The sequence below is a fragment of the Saccopteryx bilineata genome, chromosome 4 (assembly GCF_036850765.1).
Source record: "Saccopteryx bilineata isolate mSacBil1 chromosome 4, mSacBil1_pri_phased_curated, whole genome shotgun sequence".
NCBI lineage: Eukaryota > Metazoa > Chordata > Mammalia > Chiroptera > Emballonuridae > Saccopteryx > Saccopteryx bilineata.
In genome coordinates this window covers 177,074,021-177,098,133 of record NC_089493.1, presented here as the reverse complement: position 1 = coordinate 177,098,133, position 24,113 = coordinate 177,074,021, and the positions used below count along the sequence as shown (strand labels likewise).

The 24,113-nt window shown below is 44.5% G+C and overlaps 1 long non-coding RNA gene across 1 annotated transcript in view; it reads right to left on the bottom strand.

Moving 5' to 3' along the window:
- Window positions 1–770: 770 nt before the first annotated feature.
- The window catches only part of LOC136336401 (uncharacterized), a 31,453-nt gene continuing 8,110 nt past the window's right edge, over window positions 771–24,113 (bottom strand). Inside the window, exon 2 of the long non-coding RNA XR_010731443.1 lies at window positions 771–1,038. This is a non-coding gene — a long non-coding RNA (uncharacterized lncRNA). The remainder of the gene's footprint in view (window positions 1,039–24,113) is intronic.

Genomic DNA, 24,113 nt, shown 5'->3' with positions numbered 1-24,113 from the left:
CCTAGATTCCGCTGTTGTTCTGAAGTAAACATCCCTAGGGTTTCTATACGACTTGAATTTCCGGAGTTCTGGAAAAGTGGGTTCTGACTATTGATGCTAGTGTTCTGTTGCTGCTGTATAGGAGAGGATGTGCAGACATCCTTCCTCTGCCACTTCTGCTGAGGCCCTCCGTCTCACTTTCAATGCACTTCCTCTGTGGCACCGGGGAAGTTAGGTGATACTACAGAATGGAGTCTCCTTTACTAAGAGCAGGGACGGGAGGCCACGTGGGAGCAACGGAAGGATGAAGTCAGCCTACAAAATGAAATGAGCTGGAGAGAGAGGAGGTGGTGGGTTGGTGAATGACATGTCGGAAAGTGAGATTCTGGAGTTGTGGTGTAGGCTCCTTATAAGGAATGAATAGGAGGAAAAGATTGGGGGAAGAAAACTTAGGAAATAGAAAGCCCAGGGTGGTGAAAATTCCCCTCTTGCAAATTTTTACTCTACTCAAAATGAATCCAGGAGAGAGGTTAAATAGGAAAAGACAGGGAAGCCAAATCTTTAAGAAATGTGGACTAACCTGGTCTTTGAACACAATGATATGAGACTCGAGGAGTTTTAAGGAGAAAAACAGAGATCTGGAAGTAGCAATACCAAACCAGGAGGGTACTTTCCTGACCCCAGGCCTCTGGTGGGAGAGACGGGGGAGAGAAGGCCAGCCATGAGAAGTCTCCAGAGGGACCCGTCATGGGATTAAATCCAGGTTTTAATTAAAGAAGGTGATGAGCACAGTCTTTCTTTCTCTTTATTTTTTCAGAGTTGACATACAGTTTTAGTTTCTGGTGTACAACATAGTGATTAAATGTGTATAGAACTTATGAAGTCTTGACAGGCCTGCTGCTTTATATCTGCAGCCATGGGACTTGCATTCAGGTAGACTTCAGGGGGCTCTCAGTGATGGCTGTTCTGTAATTTAGTAGCATGTTTGATGTGTCTCTGGGAAGTGGTGAGCACGGTGCTTACTTACTCTGCCATCTTCACTTTGAAGATGTGGGGAACCTGTGGAAGAAGCCCAAAGATTGTAGTTAGATGGTGGCAGGATATGAGGAGCCGGGGTAACCAACAGTGATAAACACAGTCATGTGGATATTAGGGGCCGAAGGAAAATGGTTCCCAAGAACTCCTGGGATTCCCTTTGCCCCTGTATTTCTATTCCTGTGTCTGCATTTAGCAAAAGACCCAAAGACAATGTCTTCACTGCCCACCACCCTGCTATGACCTCTCCTTTGTCTGAACTGTCCTTACAATGAGCACTTCTCTTTGTGTATTCTTTGATTCTGAGACCAGGGTTCTTCAACTAAACACCAAAGTTCTGGGGTGCAGAGGGCAGCCTTAGCTATGCAATTTCAGGGACAATGTCCTATGGGTACCCTAGGTGTTAATGAAGCCTCAAAAATGAATATTACTCTCTGATCACACCTTGTAAGGGCCCTGGTAATCATTCACCACCCAAGGTGGTTATAGCGTAGATGCTATCCATTAGGGGTGATTCTCAGCATCCTAGTTGTAATCCTTTTCTTTCCTGTCCTGTTTAGAAAGCATATCATAGTGAGAGGCATGATTTCAGTGACAACCTTGCATCCACACGAATGTTGAAATCACTTGCTTAAATCACTTTCAAATTTCAATACTTTGCTGTGAGGAAAAATTATTCAAGAGCCCATCTCACAATTGTTTGAAACATCAGTATCATAACCACACATCACGAGCTCCTGCAGTGGGAAGGTTGATGGGATAGATCAGAGTGCCTACGGATGATGGTTTGCATTTGCTACCTGTCCTGATTGTTATCAGTAACCTGAAGTTTTGGAGCAGTGAATTGAATACATTTCTTTATACTGGGAAGATTTTTCTTCTATTATAGTCGCTAGGCAAATTCATCAGGTTTGTAATCTGGCTTCACCTCTTAACAGTTTTATGATAGTTTGGCAAATTAACTTCACTGTCCTCAATTTCCACCTCTTTAAAATGAGCCTAATAATTTATATACATCATGGGCTCAGTGCAAGGATTGAGTTAATACATGTCAAGTGCTTAGAACAGTGCCTAGTAGTGGGTAAGTGTGCAATAAATCTCATTGCTGGTATAAATATTATACTCATAGGTGTTTTTATGATTACAGCTTTCTCCACATAATGTCACTAAGATGTTATTTCATATGTATAGCATACATTTTTAAAGTTGCTTTACACTGTTTGGGAATGGAAGGGTTTTCACAGAATCATCCATAGTCTTTGATCTCAGCATTGAGATATATGACATATAACACTGTGTGAGTTTAATATTTGCAATGGGATGACTTGATCATGTATGTATTGTGAAATGTCTACCACAATAAGGTTAGTGAACACATCCTATACTTCAAAATAATTACCATTTGTTGTTCGGGTGAGAAAATGAATGCTCTGCTCTCATAGCAACTTTCAGTGTACAGTGCGGTATTGGTAACTGAAGACACTGTGGTGTCCATTAGCGTCCCAGAACTTATTTATCTTACAACCAAAAGCTCTCACTCTTTGTCCAACATCTTTGATCTCTTCATGAACAGAAGTGTGATTGTTATGATTAATATCACTTATCTGGTGTTAGTCTAAACCCTGTGACAGGCACTGGTCTAAGCACTTTGTGCATATTAACTTGTTGAAATACCCTCTCAGATAGTAATTTTATTGCTTTCAATGTACAGCTGAGAAGAAGAAAACGAGGCACAACATATTTTAGACACTTAATCAAAGGGCCAGTAAGTGCCAGCGGTAGATGCCATACCCAACTCTTCCGGCTTCAGCATTGCATGACCTCTGTACTCCAGAGCATCTCACAAGTAAACAGCAACATTGTAACTAAGGGGGTCACACCTACAGTACCTAACACTGACCCAGGCAGCGCACAACCCTCTTCGAAGATGAATCTGCCACAGTGATGTCATCTCTGGGGAACAGCTACTAAGACTCCGTTATTCGTTGATTTATCCATTCATTCAACAAATAGTCACTTAGTACTGTTTCTGGCACTGGTCTGGGCTCTGGGATAGAACAGTGAAGGAAACAAAGCCTCTGCTTTCAAGGAATTTGCATCTTATCCTAGTTGAAGGGAGCAGACAGAGCACCAAAGGCATAAATAAATGATGTGTTATATACTAAAGGACAATCAGTGGTATGGAGAAAATAATGCAGGGAAAGGGAACACATTTTGTATGTATATGCCGGGTGGGGGTCAATTTTAAATATGATACTTAAAGAAGGCATCACTCTCGGGAAGGAGCCGTGTGAACAAATGCCTAAAGAAGGGAATGGGAGCCAACCGGGGGAATGGGGCCTCCGGAGGAAGAGGCTCGCATGCAGAGAGAATGGCAAGGAGGCCATTACATCTCAATCAGGGTGATTCTGAGACGAGGCCAGACCATGCCATGTAGGGTCCTGTAGACCTGTGAAGGATTTCGTGTTTTCTGAGTTACACAGGGAGCCAGTGAAGGGTTATAAGCAGAGGAGAGACAGGATCTGACTGGCAAATTTTCCAGTGTCCTATGATGGATATATTGTGACTGGGATACAGGGAGGCATCTGGGAGGCAACTGCAGTATTTTAGGTAAAATTTGACGCTGACGTGGCTAACAGCAGGATTGGCATCAATGATGAGTATTGGTAAGAGTGTAGGTATATACTGAAGATGGAGCCAATAGGACTCCACAAAGAGTCGATGTGGAGTCTGGGAGAAGCAAAGGCATAAAGATAACGTCATGGTTTTGTCTTGAGTGATGGGAAGAGAATGGAGTTGCCGTCAACTGGGATGTGGATAATTACAGATGGATCAAATCTGGCAACGAATAGGGGAGAAGGGGAGATGTTACAGGATAAGTTTGAGACAAGCTGCATTTGGGGTGGCTCTTGGGCACTCAAAGGAAGATACATGTTGGGAGGTTGCATGCTGTAGAAAACAAATCCTACCATCATCTACAGAAGGGAGTGAGTATAGACAGAGAAGACAAACTAGGAATAAGTTCTCCATTACTCCATAAAAGTTTCAGGGAGATGAAGAGAAAGCAGTGGTCATGTGGAGGAATGGGCAGTGACTAAGGAAGAACATGAGGAGAGTATGTATTTTTGGCAGCCAAACATAGAAAAGTGGCGCAGGAAAGAAGGAGTAATTGGTGATGGATGCTGCAGTGGACAGGTGTCCACTGGAGGAGCAGTGTCCGGAGTGGTGGGATAACAGCCTTGTGAGAATGAGGTCAGGACAGAATGAGAGAAGAGGAACTGAAGACAAGAGGCATAAACAAGTTTCTTGAGTAGTTTCGCCATACAGAAGAGCAAAACCTGCGAGGGAAATGACAGCAGCAGAGGTTTGTTAAGAGGAGGGAAACGGAAATGCCTGATTCAGGAGAGAGTGGAGGACTGGGAAGAGTGTGCGCCAGGGGCATGCGTAAAGGTGTAGGTTTCTGGTGGAAGTACAGAAGTCTCGTTTCAGGGACAGAGATCAGGCTCTGGAGCGGACTTTCCGGGGTGTGATCTTAGCCCAGAGGTGCCCTCGCTGGATATCTTGAAATAATTTAACCTCTCTGAACCCCTGTGGTACTTAAAAAATACTCAGCACAGGGCTCCATTCGCTGTTGTTATGAGACAAAATGAAGCTTAGCAAAAGGGAAACTTTCAGCTGACTCCCCAGCTTCATTGACTACACTACGTTTTCTCTGAAACTTGAGCTAACACGCGCCTCCCTCTGCTGGATTCCTCCAACGGCACACTCAGATCCGTGCACTTCGCGCACACTCCGCCTCGGACGTGACATGGGCTGCTTAGGAAAGTAATTATCCCAGCAAACCAAGCTGCATGGAAAGATAAACTGCTTATTAAAATTGCATATTTTCTGTAACCCGACGGCACACATGTCCCATCTGGCTGGTTGCTTGTCTCATCAATCTCCCCAGGACATCGCCCGTCACTGCTCTCCTATCAGCACCTTCTCGGCGTGGTGGTGGGAGGCAGACCCCGAGACCATCTCTGCACCACTGTCGTCCGTCTCTAAGGGATGAGCTACAGGGGACACCGCCACACAGAGGCACAGGGGTCGTGTCAATTTAATAGACTGGAAAAATTCTTTCCCTCTGGGGAGAAAGGAGGGGGTTTCATTAAGGGCTCTAACACTTAGGAGCAGTTGGCCATTGTGGCCGTCTCACTGGCAACCTTTTCTGGACCAATATTGATGAAAGAGGGAGTAGCCTCGGGAACTAAGTCAGCCTTTTGTGTGGGAGTGGTCATTCTAGCTTCGCAGAAACTGTCACGTTGCTGCCGTTCTCCCGGCCCTGGCTGCAGGGGACAGAAACGTGTGCTGGTTGGGTCATCTGTCTGGTTGTCAGACAAAATAGGAGAAAGAGGACTGAAGTGAGGTAGCAGAGGTTGAAGTCAGAAAGGAGGAAGGAGGGAAGAAATCATGAAGTCAGCCACAGATCCTTATTAAGACCGAATGCATTCCTCAGTCCCAGATGGAGCAGATGTCCCCCTTCCTGACGGCTGGGAGTGGACAGGACACACGACCGTATGTTCCCTTCAGGTCTAGGATTCTCTGCACCACAGCTCTGCCAGTCGAGGCATTCCCTCCCTCCGAGACCATGCCTCCCCCACCTCCCGTGTAAGCCCGAGCATCACCTGAAAGATGGGTCTCACGACCTCACACCTTCATCCTATTGACTTGAGTTTGTTCTGTTTCCTCCTGGTTTCTTATTTCAGCACAGATGATGACAGGCACATAGAGGTACTCGATGAGCTCTGGTTGCATGCTAATACTCTGACACACACTCAGTAATTTTGTGACAAGATCAATACCTGCAAAAGCCCCCAACTCCAGTCAGTGTTCCCATGTGCACTCCCTGCTCCCTAGGCTAGAACTGTCCATGGTGCTACTCTCCATGAGGACGGTGTCTGTACCCTGTCCGCAGAACACAGCCTCGAACATCAAGTGAGTACTGACTGAGCAGGTGAGACAAAAGTGTACACACATGAAGGGACCCAGCCCAGTCTCACTGGATGGAAGCATGTCCTCAGACTGTGCAATGTGCTTGCACTGCAACGTCTTTGTGTCTGCAAAGCACCCCCTCACAGGCACCAGCTTTGACCCACACACACAACACGTCCACATCTTCATCACTGAGCTTCAGAAAACAAACCTGCAGACTTGCATGTCATGGAGGAGGGGGCACCCAGGGTCATCCCAGATTTGAAAGTTGAGAGGAAGAACAACGGTATGGGGCCCAGGGATACAGCACTAGAAGTTCTGTCCCTTGGGCTGCCAGGTAAGCTATGGGATAGGAAATTTATAGGAACACAAATCGTATTCTTATTACATCATCAAGGAAGTATTCAAAGAAGGTCTAGGGAATGGTCAAGAATGTCAGAGAAAGGATTTCTGAGTTGGGGGAAATGATCAGTTAAGATCTTTAAAATGCCTTTCATTTGGAAAAGGCAGTGTTCAGAAAATAGATAAAGAGAGCCACGATAGTAAATTAAGATGGAAAAGGCAGTGTTCAGAAAATAGATAAAGAGAGCCATGATAGTAAATCAAGAATATTATAATAATAGTTATTGCCTGACCAGGTGGTGGTGCAATGCCTAGAGCATCAATCTGTGCAGGGTCACCAGCTTGACTGTGGGAACATAGACATGGGCCCATGGTAGCTGGCTTGAGCCCAAAGGTCACTGACTTGAGCAAGGGGTCAGTGGCTCAGCTGGGACCTCCCAGTCAAGGCATGTATGAAAAGCAATCAATGAACAAGTAATAAGTGCTGCAACTATGAGTTAATGCTTCTCATCTCTCTTCCTTCCAGTCTGTCCTCTTTCTCTTTCTCAAAACAAAACGAACTATAATAATAATTATTTACTAAGTACATAATATTTTCCAGGCATTATGCTGGCCCTTTACAGTAATTAACATTAGCCTTGTGACAGCCTTATTAAGGCAGGCACTGTTCTCATACCCATTGCAAAGATGAGGGAAGTAAACTCTGCAAGGTCACTTCGTAGGGAACTATCAGACTGGCAATCCCAACCCAGGCAGTCTGCCTCCAGAGCCTGCACTGTCAGCCACAATTCCCACTGCTTCTTCCGATGGAAGAAAACTACCTCCTGTGAGCAGTAAAGCTCTTTTAAATCGGAAAACTCAAAAGGCTTGTCTACAGGTGGATGTTCTGGCTGGGACCTGGAGAAGCCAGCTAGCTGTGGGGTGGGGGTCAAAGCCTTCTAGAAACAGGAAATGTCTTGTGACCCTGAAAGAGTAGGTGCTTTCAAAGACCTGAAAGGAGAAATTGTCATGGGAGTAAACTGAGGCCGTGAGAAAGGGATTCAACATAAGACCTGAGGTCTGGGCTGGAGTCAAATGATGCAGGTCATGCTTAAACACTCTGAATTATTTAACTTCACAGAGTGGGAAGGTCTGTAGAGTGGGAAGGATGGATATACCATTCAGCTAGTTTACAGATGAGGAATAAAGCCCGGAGAAGGTAATACATTTCCCAGGGTCCTTAGGAGGCTGTTGTGATAGTCCAAACAGGATCAAGAAACTCATCATTATTCTTGTAAGTGGCTGTGACTGAGAGTTTGTTTGATCCTGTGCTGTGGCATAGCCAAGCCAAAGCTGAGTAGTACTGTAATGAGTAAGAGTTGGTTTCCAAAGGGTCATAGATATCCAAAAAAAAGAGAGAGATAGAGAGAGAAGTAGTAGAGGCTTAGAAGGAATGGTGTTCTCAAAGACCCTGAGAGTAAACAACACAAGAAGTCGTAGACTCCAAGGGGCTAAAGTTTCCTAGTCCAAGGAGAGTGGCACAGGAGGACACTGAAGAATTGGTCTGAGGATGTAGGAGCCTGTAGGGAGTGTCAGAGTTTTCCATCTAATCCTAAGGCCATTAGAAAGTCGAGGGCCAACAGGATGATGTGTGTGAAAGGGACAGTTTTACTTTGCAAGTCATAAAGCGTGAACCGTTACATTCTTTGCACAACTTCCATAATATTTTCCATAAAAACTAAGAGAGACCCTTTTACCCTGGAACACTGAATGCTGCCAGTCAGCAGAACTCCTCACTCATAAATTGACAGCATAAGTAAATAGGTACCGTCTCACGTACATTCTCTTATGTGAGCACGCCATTGTAACCACAGTCAACAGAATTAACAATACTTAACTAATGTTTGAGAGAGAGAGAAAAAGACCAAGACTTACAGAAAAGAGAGCCCCAAATATAACAGAAAACCCTATTCATTTGAATTAAAAAAAAAAGTCATTTGGCCCAAGCCTATTAGCACTAATTTTAGAATCCTCATTCTTGGAGAGAAGACATATGTCACAAGCTATTGATTTCCCATTTGCAGACACGGGCCTAGAAATGGTGTTTCTGACCTCTGGCTCAGTCCAACATGGCCGTCTCTGTGGACCAGAGGGAAAGCCCAAGGACTCAGCCTAGTTTTCAGAGGCCACAAGAGAATCAATGTAGGCCAAGATCGGCCAGGAATTGCTGCCTCTCCCGCTAATCCATTTTTTACTACATCAGCCTAAAGTGTAGCATGGTGTCTGCATGTTTCACGTCTGTCAGCATCCCAGAGGGCTTCCGCTGGCATGGTTACTGCCCAGACATCCATCGGAGCCCTGTAACAAGTAGCTCAAGCCAGACATAATTTAGGACCCTGGACAGAGTCTGGAAGCGCTGTTTGAAGCCAGTATTGTACCCACAGGCCTGGTGGGAATATAGCTGATGACAGTTTAATACAGCTGCAGTATTATAGCAATTTATTTTCAGACATCTGCACAAATGCTCTCTCTTTCCACTTTTCTAAATGCCACAGTGAGAGATGTTTATAGGAGCTCCGAGAAAGGCCCATGGTACAGGAGGAAGAAGAGAAATCAACCATGGCTATATTACCTCCAAGTTTCCATAGATCTCAGCTGAACATAATAATCAACACATGCATGTACATTTCCAAGTCTACATTGACTTAGAGCCTCTGTCTTCCAATAGGCTGGAGGATATATTCCAGACAACTTACTTGGAAATCAGAACCCTCCACCACCCATCCTCACAGTCTCTCTGTTCATGTACGTCTTGAAAACCACAGACCTATATTTCCAACTCCTCAGGCGCCAACCCCTGGCACTTCTGTGGGAAGGTTCCTGTGTGAATATCTCCTCTATGGGGGGCCACTGTTTGGTTTGGAATGCAGTCATTCTACCCTAACTCCCCACCAAGGTCAGAGCTGGTAGAGAACAAACACAAGAGGAAGAGGAGACCAAAAAATATTAGCATATTCCTGGTCAAAAATGGGGTTTCTCACCCCCTCAGACACCTGAAATTCCATTGAACTGCACAAGCCTGGGCCAGGGAGCACAGCCTGGCACAGGAGGGTATCACACTGAGAACCGACAGGTGCGCCAAGATAGGAGGTGAGCCAAGCATTTCCCAAGTTCTATGTCTAATCGCAACAAGAGATCAGATGATAGCTTTTTGAAAGGGAGAAATCCCCAGGGGGATGGAGGGAAGCAGAGGAACTTTCTCCCAAACACATCCCTACGTTCCTGTTTTGAAAGCCAGCAGGACTGCAGGGATATGGAAAAAACAGTCCCCTCTTCCAGCCCCAAATGGAACTCCCAAACATGCCCCTCACCCTGGTCCCAATTCATGGACTTCTTCTCTGAAAACCATCACCCAGAATGCAGGGCTAGACCCTGGAATATCCCCTTCAACTCTCTCCTCTCCTTCCACCCGGCACAGGCAATGAATTACTGGGCTGTAGAGGTTATTATTTTTATGCCTTTCTTCTCTGCTGACTCCATTGTTACAGAATCACTTGCAGCCCTCATCCTGTCCAATCAGCCCACCTGCCCGGTGCCCCTGGCCAAGCAATCAGAGCATGGGCAGTGAGCCAGGTGGCACAGGGTCAGAGTCTGGCTCCGTCGCTTTGCAGCCGGCCGGTCTGTCCTTCGGAAAGTCATGTGACGTCTCTGAGTCTCAGTCTCCGTGACTGTAAATGGAGGGAATGATGGCACTGACCCCTAGGTTGCAGTGAGGATTAAAGGAGATAATGCGAACGAAGCCCTTACAATATAGTGCCAGGTACCTCGTGACATCTCCAAAACAGCGGTCACCATGATCGGTATTCGTAATAACTAGTTGTTGAAGTTGAAAAGCAAGTTTGGAGGAAGCCGAGTTTTCATACAATTAGCTGTGTGCATGCGTGTACATATTTTGATATGTTTTGATTGTAGGTCAAAGTATGGACTGATAAATACCTTGGTCTTAACACGACGGTAGTTACCTCAGAGGTACAGCTGGGGGGCGGGTGCCTCTCATCCACTTCCCCCAACACATCCACGTCCTGTGTGGTGGTTGCCAATTGGGCATACCCTGTTTGCCAGTTTAAAGGAAAGGGAGTGTGCCACCATCACCTTCTAGCATTCATTTAGATTATGCTTGTGTTGTGACGTCCCAAATGTGGACATTTGGAAGTAGTAATCCCCTACTCGAAAATTTGCCTTCAGAATGAAATCCAAAGGCATTAGTAGGCTTAGACAAAACCCTTGCTAATCCAGCATCTCAATTTACTCTGCTAATCTCCTCCACTGCTACTGTCCCTCCCGGCGAATCTTCGCCCGTACTCTGTCCTCCCTGCAACACAGGACATCTCTCCCCTTGAGTGTTCCACCATTCTTTTTTATTTTTGCAAGAGAGAGACAGGAAAGTAGAGAGATGAAAAGCATCAACTTGTAGTTGTGTCACTTTTGGTTGTTCACTGATTGCTTCTCATATGTGCCTTGACTGGGGGGCTCCAGCTGAGCCAGTGACCCCTTGCTCAAGCCAGGAACCATAGGATCGTGTCTATGATCCCACATTCAAGCAGGCGACCTTGGGGTTTTGAACCAGAGTCCTCAGCATTCCAGGTTGGTGCTCTATCCACTGTGCCACCACTTGGTCAGGTGAGCATTCCGTCATTCTCTATGCCACAGTGAAGCGCCATCTCCTCTGCCATGAATGCCCTTCTCTAATTCTAGGCTGTGTGGTGCCCTTTTTCGTACACTGCATGAGCATGTGATACTCTGCCAGTCTTTCTGGGCTGGATCCTGTGGTCACCAGTCCCAGTTGCCTTACCTATTCTTAGTCATGGCCATAAGAACACTCTGTGGTTTGGGTGGTGCTTTGTGTCTGCCCCCGTGGTACTCACAAGACCTTTCTCACTTAGCGGGGGTCCTGCAGATTCACTCTGGGATGGATGGCACTGCTGGTCACGTCAGACTGGTCACCTCCGTCTATCTGAGATAGTACATGACTTCAAGGAAACTTTCATCCAATGATTTTACTAGATGTGAATATAATTTTGCTTATGCAGGATCACCAAACTACATGTTATCAATGGAAGGTAAAGTTGTGAAAAGATTGTTTTTTGTTTTACTCTGGGCAGTCAATCAGGAAGGAGAAAGTGAGTATATGTGTGTGGCAGGGGTGTTGTGATGAAAGAAGGTGGTATATTGTTGTCTTATTTCCAACATCTATTGTCAAATTTTAATCTTCTTTTACAAATGATGGTTTTTGAAAACCTACAGCTGAATTTGGTCAGCTGTCCAATAGCAGAGGAGAAAATGGTTTAAAGGAAGCTAGAGTAATACATTTGTAATAGTATTCTCCATCATAATACAGAGTAGTATGAAATTGGTCAGAGGGCCTTCATATGGTAATGAATTTGAATAGCTTTATGCAAAGATATGCAATGCTTTGTGACTGTTTAAAGCACAAATGTCATTTTAAGTTTTATAACATACTAGGATGGAGAGAAAATTAGTGTCTTTTATGTTTGATTCCTGAATCTTTCAAGTAAAAGAGTCTCAGCATATGGGCAAAAAAAAAAAAAAAGTGACAAAAACACCCTGAAATGAAATATTAATGAACTCCAGTATACTGGTCTTTCTTGTTATGATTAGTGCTGCTTGGACTCTGGTAAGAATTTTTTGTTAAACCAACCTACCTACCTCCAGGTAAAGAAGCTGTTCTGTTATATATATATATATATATATATATATATATATATATATATATATATATATATTATTGTGTAGGAACTTGGATGCTGTATTTCTGATAGTTAGGTTCCCCGGTCACTCCAAAGTACTGTGTGTGGGGTAAGGTAAGGGATGAGCTGTGCTGTTTAAGGCAAATGGACTAGCACCGTGTACCGAGAGCTAATGTTTCTGCCACTAGGCAGCAGAAGTACCTGTGTATGAATCAGGTAACTGCATTGCATCCATTGGTTGAGGATTCTATAGACCATTCTGTTGGCTTATCCATCTATACTATTCTTTGTAATTTCTAGTGCTGGAGAATTCATCTTGATGTCTGGAAGCAAAACCTGTGAGACTGTGGGTATTTAGAATCAGAGTGTCAATTTCCACAGAAAAATGCCTGCAATAATTTTTAGTGGGATAAAATATAGAGAGATATATCTGTGAAATACTGGGTATTGAATTCATGGGTCTGAAGTACTCTCCCTGATGCCAGCGTTCTTGTATTTCTCTCAGAAGTGTTGTATAGTTTTGTGAAAAGGGGTTTTGTCATCTGTTGGTAGATGCCTCCCTAGATATGTAATGTTGTGAGGATTCTAATGTGACTTGTTTCAAGTATGTATTTGCTAACTGTTGCTTATGTATGAAAATGCAGTTGATTTTCATATCCACCAACATTACATTGGGGCCACTGAATTCTGACGTTGTATCTGAAGTGGAGTTTTCATGGTCAGGTAGATGTACGTATATGAAGATGCTTACAGATAATGGGCAGACAGTGCATGGTAACTCAAAGTGGTGTTAGTGTTACTTCTATTCCATTTCTGTACCCGAAACATTACATGTGAAAATACAATTAAAGTTATTCCATTTTACAGTTGCATCTAAGAGAATCAAATCCTTAGGAATACAAAATGTTGCCAACCACAGTTACAGTTGACCCAAGTAACTGGAGAGACATGCCACATTCATGGGTTGCCAGATTGAATATGGTGCAGATAGCAATCCTACCCAAATGCAGCCAAAGGTTCCATGGAATTCCAATCACACTTCCAGGTGGCTTTTTGTCTTAGAGGGGAAAGGGGAATTGATAAGTTGGCCCTAATAGACATATGGGAATATAAAGGAAGGACTCAAAATAGCTAAAACAATTCCGAGGAGAGAACAACACATTGAAGGGCCAACACTACCTGATTTCTAAATTTCCTATAAAGGTACTAAAAATCACAACAGTGTTGACATAGGGATGAACATGCAAACCCAAAGGACAGACCAAAAGTTAAGAAATCACCCTTGCATTATGCTCAGGCCAAGGCAATTCAAAGTGGAAGGGAAGGCTTTCCACCAGATGACGCTGGGGCCATTGCATATTCATATGCAAACATGGATCCTTACTTTACATTACACATGAAACTGAACATGCATCATAGGGAAAACTGTGACAGCTACAAATAGAAAGCATCTGAAACAAAGCAGAGCACACACTCTTTAGGACCTTAGATGAGACAAAGATTTCTTAGACATGACACTGAAAGCTTAGCCAAAAAAGATAAACTGGATTTTCTCCAAATGACAATCTTTGTTCTTCAAAATATGCCATTAAATAAAGAGAACAGCCACCAAGTAGGAGAACAGCCACAGCCTATTTGCAAATTAGATATCTAATAAATGACTTCTGTCCTGACTATATAAAGAATCCTTATAACCCAAGAAGAACCTGATTGCATTTTCACATGAGCAAAAGCTTAGTCTAAATTTCATTACAGACAATACACAGATGGCTCGTAAGCACAGAAAACGATGTTCAGTATGATCAGTCATTAAGACAAGGAAGATGACACTACAATGCAACACTATACCTGTATGAGTATGGCTCTACTCAAAGAGCTTACCAAGACCAAATGGTGGCAAGGATGTGGAGAAACTAAAACCCCATACATTGCTGGTGGGACTGTAAAACAGGACAGGCATTGTTATAAATAGTTTCTTAAAACATTAAAGATATACTACCATATGACCCAGCAATTCAACTTCTAAGTAGCTGACTCAAATAAATGAGGACATGTATTTCCATTGCCAAGACTTGTACACAAGTGTTCTTGGAGTACCATTTCTTTTTTTTTTTTTTTTTTTTTTTTTTGTATTTTTCTCAAGTTGGAAACAGGGAGGCAGTCAGACAGACTCCCACAAGCACCCGACCGGGATCCACCCAGCATGCCCACCAGGGGGCGATGCTCTGCCCATCTGGGGCGTCCCTCTGTTGCTACCAGAGCCATTCTAGCACCTGAGGCAGAGGCCATGGAGCCATCCTCAGTGCCTGGGCCAACTTTGCTCCAGTGGAGCCTCGGCTGCGGGAGGGGAAGAGAGCGACAGAGAGAAAGGAGAGGGGGAGGGGTGGAGAAGCAGATGGGCTCTTCTCCTGTGTGCCCTGGCCAGGAATCAAACCCAGGACTCCTGCACGCCAGGCTGACGCTCTACCACTGAGCCAACTGGCCAGGGCTTTGCAGCACCATTTCTGATAGCCCAGATGTGCATCCTGATAAAGGGACATCTGAAATCCACACCGTGAAATATTACTAATCTAGAATAAGCACAACAAACTACTGACTCATTCTACATATGGATAAACCTCAACACTATGATGGTGAGCAAGAGCAGCTAGACACAGAGACCAGATATTGTCTATCTGTATATGATAAAATTTTCAGAGGAGGTCAATTCATAGACACAGATTAGGGGTTGTCTAGGGTCGGGAGTGGAAATAGGAGCAGTAATTCATTGGAAGCAAGCAGAGAGAATTTCTCAGTTCTGACACTAAATTATTAAGATAGTGGTTGCCCAACCCACATCATATCCACCCATTTATAATCTGCAAAATTAATTGAAGGTGAGAGAATCAGAGTAATGGTTTCCTGGAGAAGGTGGTAATGACAGTGACTCAAGGACACTTCCTGGGGATGCTGGAGATGTTCCACTTCTTCACCTGCATAGTAATCACATGGCTATATTCACTCGGTGAACATTATTCAAACATTTGACTTACAGTGTGTGGGCTACCCTATAGGTGTACTTTCATACATAGCCCACAAAATAAAAAACAAACAGAATACTGACCCATTTTAGAAGACAGAATCCTGTTGTGGTCAATTCCTTAAATCTCCTCGAACTATCTGTTCTGCTTTTATTTGGGGGAATCTTCATTGAAAAGACTGATAACCTTTTTAGTCTGAACACACAGTATCTCTGGCCAGCTCATTCTCCACACCTTCATGTGCCAGGGAGGAGAGCCAGCCCTCTCCAAACTCATTTGGCTTTTAAATCAAAGCTGGGCTCCTTGTACATGACAAAGACTTCCATGTTTCTCTCTGTTAAGAACCCAAGTGCAGAATTCTCCCCCTCTTGGAATACCATGAAATTGATGCTGGCATGCATTCCACATGGCATCTGAACCATCCCAGCTGCATACAGCACCTTACACTATTCCTGTTCTCCGTGGCGCTGTGGAGGGAACACAGGCAAGGGGTAGCAGCAGCCATGGCGGGTAAGGAAAACCACACCAGACTGATTTGCAAGGGTGGGTCCCTGTTAGGAGCTCTCTGTGTGCCTGGACATGTCACACAATTCTCACGATTTTCCCCCAGAACCAGAAGTCGCTGATCTAACTTGACCAACGTCATCAGAGCACTGAGAAGGTCAAATGAGATGACAGTGTAAGAGGCTATCCCACTCATCCAGTGTCACCCAAGGCCACGTCTTGGCCTTAATAACAGCAGTGAGTAAGCAAGTTAGAAAATGTAACTTTCTTTCCATGGTGCAGTTTTTACAATAGCAGTTATAATGAGTTCCCTGCAAAGTGCCTTATCTGCTAATATCGGGTTCCCCACGTGGTATAGAAATGGGTTCTCTAACGATCTGCATACCAAGCCAAATCTGATATGATCCCAGGGGCAGTGAAATTCTTCAGAAGGAGATTAGAGAGAAATGCAGAAGCCTCACCATTATTTCTACCCGATACACCTAAGATGGACAACACACTCGTGGCCATTGGCGCCACTCCACAAGCTGTGAGGGTGGTCAGGGCAGAGGATGTGAGAGCACAACTTCTTACAGAACTGGATTGGATGCTCTAAGGGCCAAGGAATTAGTGGTTTGAGGTCAAGTACCCTCTTCTGAAAAATTCCAACATGCCCCCCTAAGGACTAGGCTTCTCACTGAGAACAACTCAGACTCTAAGCCAGCCCTCGTGCCCAGCACTTGACTGCACTTATGCCTAGTAAGTCATCTACACAGAAACTCATCAGAGTTTATGATAAGGGACCTTAGATCATGTCACTCTAGTGCTTATAAACCCTGTCATGGAGTACCCTTGCATATAGACACAGTCCTTCAATACCTCTCCCTGTCTCCAAGGCCTCGTGTGGTCTATCCCTGTCTGTCTTTCTGACCAGGCATGCACCACGCTTCCTGGGGCTCAGCCACACTAGCCCAAAGGTGCTTCCTTTGCTGTTTCTTTCTAGGAATACTCTCACTCCTGATGACCAGGAAACAGGATCCTTTTGCTCCTGGCTCGATGGCATCTCTACAGACAGGCCTTTCTTGACCATCCCAGTTGCAATAGCCTCAAAAGGGTTAAATCCCTGGGCCGTGCACACAAAGGGGCAGAGCAACAACTGGAACCTAGACCTTCCAAAGTGGGGCTCAAAAGATGTCGTCCTTGGAAGGGTCAGGGTAAAGTTTGCTCTTTATCCTGAGACAAGGATTTCCACTGAAAACTGTGATTCCAATGGAGGCAAGAATTCTTCACGCTGGGTTGGGTTTCTTTCTCTCCTTAGTCTAGAAAGAACTACAATGAATATAATTAAGGCCACATTTAAAGTGACGGAGAGGGAGGACGTTATGAGAGATGGAAGTGAAGGACATTTGAGATCTCAAATGTAGGAGGACTTCTTTATTTCTCTTCATTACCGCCATTGTTGGTCTAATGCCAGCTCTTCCCATCAAATGGGCCCCATGAGACACTGAAAGCCGAATAAACATACCGCCTAAGACGAAGTGATGGAGGCAGGAGGGGAATTTTCCACTTAGAAATAGCTATTCCTTGTGTTGAAATTTCCCAGGGGCACAGGGTTACCCAGCTGAGATAATTGCTAATTACGGCTGGGCAGTCCAGGCAAGCAGCCAGACCAGTACCCCAATGTTTTCTAAGGGTCAGCCATTGATTAGATTCCTGGCTCTTGATTAAATGTCACTGAATTATTGACTCATTAATCTTCAGGCCTTTCTGGGAGAGACCCTAGCGTGGCATTGGAAGTTGTTGCCCAGAAATTCTTCCCCAGTCCCTCTCTTTTACATTGAATCCTTTGGGGAAACATTTTATGACTCACTCTATTTTCCTTTCTACCCAGCTACCTTCTTCAGCTTCTTCCACTTGCTAATGACTAATGAGTGTATTCCCTTCTCCGCTAAAGGCATAGCATGGTCAGTTTAATGGTTTTCTCTGCACAGGAATATTCACATAAGGGCACTTGGGACCGAGAAAGCCTAATGCCCCTTGTAAGCACCTCCTTACAAACTAATTGGGGAGGCTGTAAAATCAAACCTCACGGGTTCACAATGCCACTGAACTACTGACCACCTATGTCACACCTTGGTAAAGGGACTTAGTCTCGGTGACTTTCTGATCGCTTACCTACAACAGCTAGAAAATAATACTGAGCCCAGTAAACAATGAGCAGGAATATGAGACTCCAGACCTCAGCCTCTTCCTCATCTGGCTTCTCCCTTCGAGGAGGAGTAGCCCTGTGCTCCCCAGGGACAGAGTTCAGAGGACACCCAGGCAGATCCTGCTGGCCCGGAAAACACTACATCTCACACTAAATCCCACTGGAAACTCTGGCTTTTATTTCATGATGGAAGATGACTGACTACTCATTATTGAGCTTTTTTTATACATTCCAGGCATGGTTCTGTGTGTTTTACATATGGACGTTTAGTTAGTCCTCCTAAAACCAAATGGAGTCAGTACTGAGGGACAGACAGCGGGCACTCGGGCCACCACCATGGCAACAACTAGTCCAAACCCTATGTCTTAAAGAAGGGGAAACTGAGGCCCTGAGATGGTGAATAACTGGTCTAAAGACACACAGTTAAGAATGGCAGAGCCAGATCTAGAACCCAAGTTCCTATTGTCAGCTATAGAAGTGGGTGACATTCAGTCCATGATTCAAGCCGGGCTCAAAATTTAATTTTCTTCAGACTAAGGAACAAGTAAACAGGACATCAGAATCCTATTTAGTTATAAAAAACACAACATAGCTTTGAAAATATTTAGTAGTGATATCTTGAAACACAAAATAGGAAGAGGGAGGTCTTTCTACTTCTGGTTAAATTTGCCATTTTTTGTCCCTCTACTTTTCTCCCTCGCTTACCCATGGGATGGGAACCTTCCCACCTAGTCTCAATTCTCCTCTAGCCGATCCCTGTACATGGGCTCTGAAGGCCATTTCAAGGGCATTACTCGTGCCCTCTTATGCATTCTCTCTTTCTCCTGGGTCTTTCCCCTCAGGTCATCTGTGACACTTTTGATCATCTTAAAAAGTCAGATCACACCAAGACAACTCACTTTGTCCTCCCTTCCTCTCCAGCTGCCTCCCATGTCTCTGCTTCTCTTCATGATGTAATTCCTGGAAGGATTGAACACTTCTTCACTCCAGAGCCTCTTCCCCAATTTTCTCTGGAACCCACTCCTTTTAAACCATCACTCGCCCTTCTCTCAGAACTTTTCTTCCCAGGATCGCCACTGCTCTCCCACACTGCTGAGCCCAGCTGCCCTGCCCCTCCCACTTCCTCCCACCATGGCACTGAGTGTGGCATACTCTCCTCACTTGGTTTCCGGGATACCACATGGTCCTGGTTCTGCTTCCACTCTCTTCCGCCTTCATCGCCTGGCTGCTTTCTCCGATTCTTCCCTCCTCTTACTGTGGGACTAGGCCATGCCTCCATCCTCGTTCTCTACCTCACTCCCGCTGATCTCATCTGTTTTTAGTTTGTAAATACCACCTCGATGTGGATGACCACACCAAGTGTCTGTGCCCCTGTCCAGAACCCTCTCCCCAATGTAAGCTGGTTGAAATAATGGGAGCTCCTCCAATTGGTGGCCTGCCGTCTTCCGGCACCACTTCCTCTCTTTCTGTTCAGAATGCTTCCCACGCACCCCACGCTGTGCACCCCACTTCTCCTGTGCACCCCACGCTGATGGCCTCCAGGGCAAGGCAGATTTCTTATGCAACTCACCCTGTTATGTAAGGAACACCCGTGTGGCTATTGTTCATGGTTTTCTTGCTTGTGTAAAGACCATTCATGAAGCAACAGGTTAGAGAAAGCCTAGCCTAGTGAAGGGGAGGAGAGAACCCGTGATTTCAGGTAGGATAAAGGGGTAGGACCAGGGCACCACGAACATCCGAACAGCTGCTTGCTCGGTCTCACGCCGTAGATGACCAATCTTGAGTATCTGCAGAAGATGTCCTATGAACACTGGAACGTTGCTCTCATCCTTGAATTATATTACCAGATTGCTATTATTTTAATAGCTCATTCATATCAACAATCATCACTGCCTCTCTTCTTTAGAAGAAGAGAATAATAAAATCCATCTAAAGACAGAGGCTACTCTCATTTCATAATCCAGTTTGCTCAGCTATAAAATGGGCAAATTAACTCCTTATCTTCCAAGAGTAAGGTAAACACTGTATTACAAAATACAGTATTGCTTATTAAAGTGAAGAGTTGTGAATGTATAAAAACATAATTTATAATTATGCAGAAAACCTCATTTGCCACAAGGGGCCATGGAATAATCCAGCCTGAAGCAGATGGTATTTGTAGAAGTCTCACTACAGGTAGACAAGTAGGCTGCGTAATTTAAAAGCAAAGCTACCCACAGGCTCTTAAATCTCAATTTATGTCAAGAGTATTCATTTCTGGAAGATCATCTCTTTCCGGAACACAGCATGGCTGTAGATAAACCAGAATCTTCTCTAATTAAAGAGATAGTTCTATTTCCTGTTGCTCCTCCCACTACAGTTTTAAGACACAGACACTGAGAAACACTGGTACCTCCAAAGGCTGAAGATAAAATTCCCATGGCTCTGACATGTTTCCTTTCTCTTGGAAGTTTATGTGCCTTGAAAATTGAGATCAAAGAATGAATTTCAAGGCAATGGCTATCATTGCTTTACCTAGGCAGGATAATAAAGGCTTGAAATATTAGACTGAGGTTATTCACAGAAGTTGGTAACCACTTTCCTTCTGTAATGAAACCAGAGGCAATAAAGCTAATGGTTAGAAACAAATAACTTCTGGTGTGTGCAAATTATGGAAAAATAAAAATGATTTACTTGAGGGGTTATGGATTTGACTTCTCTGGGAGTCACTATCTACCATTACTGATATATAATTTGGACCATTTCTTAGGTACTTACTTATGGGCCTGGCATTGCACTAGAATGAATACAACTCTTTAAATCTTCTCAACAATCCTTTTTGGTCATTTGGTAGATCTTAGCTTTTTGCCCATTTTATTAATGGCTCAGGGAGTTGAAGGACCTGGTCCAATACAATACAATCCACACTCTTTTCTGTACACAACATTCTTTGAGATGATCAAGTATTTTTCTGGCTGGAGAAAAACACCACCCAGATGAACATTACCTCCAGACCGGCTAACAGAAAGACGCGTATATCTTAACGACATAATTTCGCCAAGGCTATACCTAGGGCAGTGGCCGGCAAACTCATTAGTCAACAGAGCCAAATATCAACAGTACGATTAAAATTTCTTTTGAGAGTCAAATTTTTTAAACTTAATCTATATAGGTAGGTACATTCCTTATCAAGGTAGCGCCCGCACCTGGTGTTTTGTGGAAGAGCCACACTCAAGGGGCCAAAGAGCCGCACGTGGCTCACGAGCCAGAGTTTACCAACCAGGGACCCAGGGCATAGGAAGATGGGGCCTAGTGGGAGCTCCCGTGAAGAGGGAGAGACAACTGGACATGCACCTGAGATCATGAGATGTGGAACTCAGGTTAGAAGCGTGTGTATTTAATCTGGGTGCCACCCTGGAGGGAGGACACTAGACTGCCAAGTCAGTGCTAGTCAGAGGGCAACTGCCACAGGGAAAACGATCTTAAAACTAGGTGGAATAGCTGGACAAGCTCAGGTGATTTACCTGGGAAGATAAGAGATCCTTTTTGCATCAATGGAGGGGACTGCCTCGTTAAGGAAAGAATCATCGTGTAACTTGTGACAAGAAGAATTGAACGTCTGGGAGTTGCAAGGAGTCAGACGTGTCTTTCTGATACCGGATTTACATAGGACAGTCCCACATAGAACTCCAGATGAAAATGAACAGCTTTGAAAAGCATCAAGTTCCCCGATTGTCGGAGGTACTCAAGCAACGACAGACAGAAGGTGAGTGGAGGGGACACCCGGCACTGGGGTGGAGTGCACAGGCTTGACTCTGAAAGCTCTCCTAACTGAGGGTACGTGGATCTTTGATACAGCTCCTTTCCATTCTGGGATTGGAGAAAAGAATGTCTCCACATCACACAGCCCTTAAAAATTATCTAGGCTTCTAATATTAAAATTGCAAGGATAGAAAATTACTCATTAGTGAGACAGTCCTCGGGTACATGTGTTGCCTTTATCTTCAGGTTAACCACTTCAATGTTTCTCTTGCTCACCATTCCTCTCAGAATGCCAAGGACACAGAGAGTACCAGGGTCTAAGTTATTTCTCAGAATTACACTTCAATACATTTTTCCTTTTCAAATTATGTATACCAGGAAAAGGTCACAACCAATGTCTACAAGATTTTTCATGATTGGGTTTGCAAGAAATTAAGTAGTTTTAACACTCGAGGGAGGCTAACCAATGTTCTTTCCCCAACAAGAACTTTTCTAGCCTTTGAGTGTTATGTGTTTCCCATTACATAGCTCATGAAACTGGGGCTTGGACAAGTTAGAGGTCTTGCCTAATGTCTCACATCCGGTACAGTGACACAGTTAGGTCCCCATCTCAGATGTGAATGATAGGGACTTTTCTAACTAGAGGTAGACGTCCAGGGTCAACCTCAACCAAGTTGGGAACCCACCTGGCCTGCTAGGTGACAACTACCGTGTCACAGCAGAAGGCACGGAGGTCCATTTGAGTTACCTAAGCAAAGGCTCAGGAACCAAAAGGAATGAAAGACAACAGCACAGCCGCGAAAACCCTGCCCTGACGCCTGGCAGAATACTGTCTCAGAAGAAATGGCCAGAGGGCCTTGCTGCCTTAGAGATTAGCTTGAAGAAGAGCACCGGTGTGATGGACATCCCCTTGGGGGGAGGGTGTGGACGCACACACACAGGGCTGATCCAGGAGTGGGTTTCTGGATGGAGGCTGGGGGTCAGAGGAGGTCCTAGGGCACGGTGCGTCCTTCTGTTCCATTTCAGCCAGGACACATTTGGCAAGGACGACTTGTCCAAAGCACTCCAGTAAACTGTCACCCACTCCTGGGTCATATCCTCGTGCTTACTTATTTGTTACCGTATTGATTGAATATACGTATTCCTTGCCTACCCAAGATCACACACCGGCATACCATTATCTGGGTGCTTCCTCCCTCTCATTACACTGTCTTATTTCCTTCCTTATTATTATGCTGTGAGAAATTGACTGCCCGTCGATCAATACTCCTCCCACACCTTGTCTTCTCTGCTGTTCCCCTCATCGCGCTGGCTTACATTGTCTCTAACTGTTCTCAAGAGCATTACAGCTCCGTCACACTCCTTCTTTCCTTTGGAATTTTGCAAGCTTTGTATTGACAAACTGCTCTCTCATTGCAAACCAGAGGAAACATTTTTGCTTTTCAGTCAGTCTGAACCAGCTAAATAGTACATTACAAAGAAACTGTGGTTTGCCTGAAAGAGAACTGGAGCAATGAAATAATTAACTGTATATATATATATATATATATATATATATATATATATATATATATATGTAGGTTTCCAGCCTTTGAAATCCCAGGGTTCAGATAGAAATATCAAGCGATAACTGGTCCTGCCTCTCTCAAACCTATAAATTGTATATTCATAATACCTGTAGTCACATTCCTATTATCAGGTCAGAGAGCAAGGAGTCTCTGGGATCTAACTGTGGACTGTGGTGGATAGGAGAGTACTTCTGTCCCTAATTACCTCAGCTTGAGGGGAAGCCACAGAAGGCAAGAAAGATGGCCCCCTCCTATTGCCACACCTGCATGTGCTGAGGGGTGTTCAGAATCTAAAAGAAAGATCAATAGTCCACAGACTTGTGGGAGCTTGCTTTTTTGTGATTTAAATAGATTTTTCTCTGATGTTTGAATCTGGTTACAATGTTTAGTTGAGCTTGCTCCTAAATCCAGGGAAATAAATTGTCTGAGTCAGACAGACCTGGCCTTGAATTGTCCCCCTGCCACCTGGGCTATATTATGAACATCACTGAAGGCTTGCTGGCGTCAGTGCCTTACAAAGATGCATGATCCCATTTTAGCCTCAGAACAATAAGTCAGCTACTACTCCTACCCAGTTTATGCCTGAGGAGACGGAGCCAGAGTTGAGAGGACTTACACCAAGTCCCATAGCTTGAAAGTAGTGGTCTTATCATTTGATCCAAAGTCTACCCATTCACAGAGTTTGTTCTCTATACTTACTGTTTCCAGTTCCTTTCAAATAACAGCAAGACAAAGGGTTGACATAGCATCCTCAGCAAATGTGAGGCCTGAAACTTCTAGTATATCTTATTATTTATCTAGACTCACTCACTGATAGGCAAACACATTAACAGCTATTCTAGAATGTCACAGCAAAATGGAAAGAAGCTACTGTGACTCCAAACAAGCTCTCCCAGACTTGAAATCTCTGTGCATCCTTGCATGACTGGGGCAAGAACAGGACCCTGGTTCCCTAGACAAGAAGGGGGGATGAGAGGGGAAGACATGCAGAGATGAGAAAGATGGAGGGGCAGAG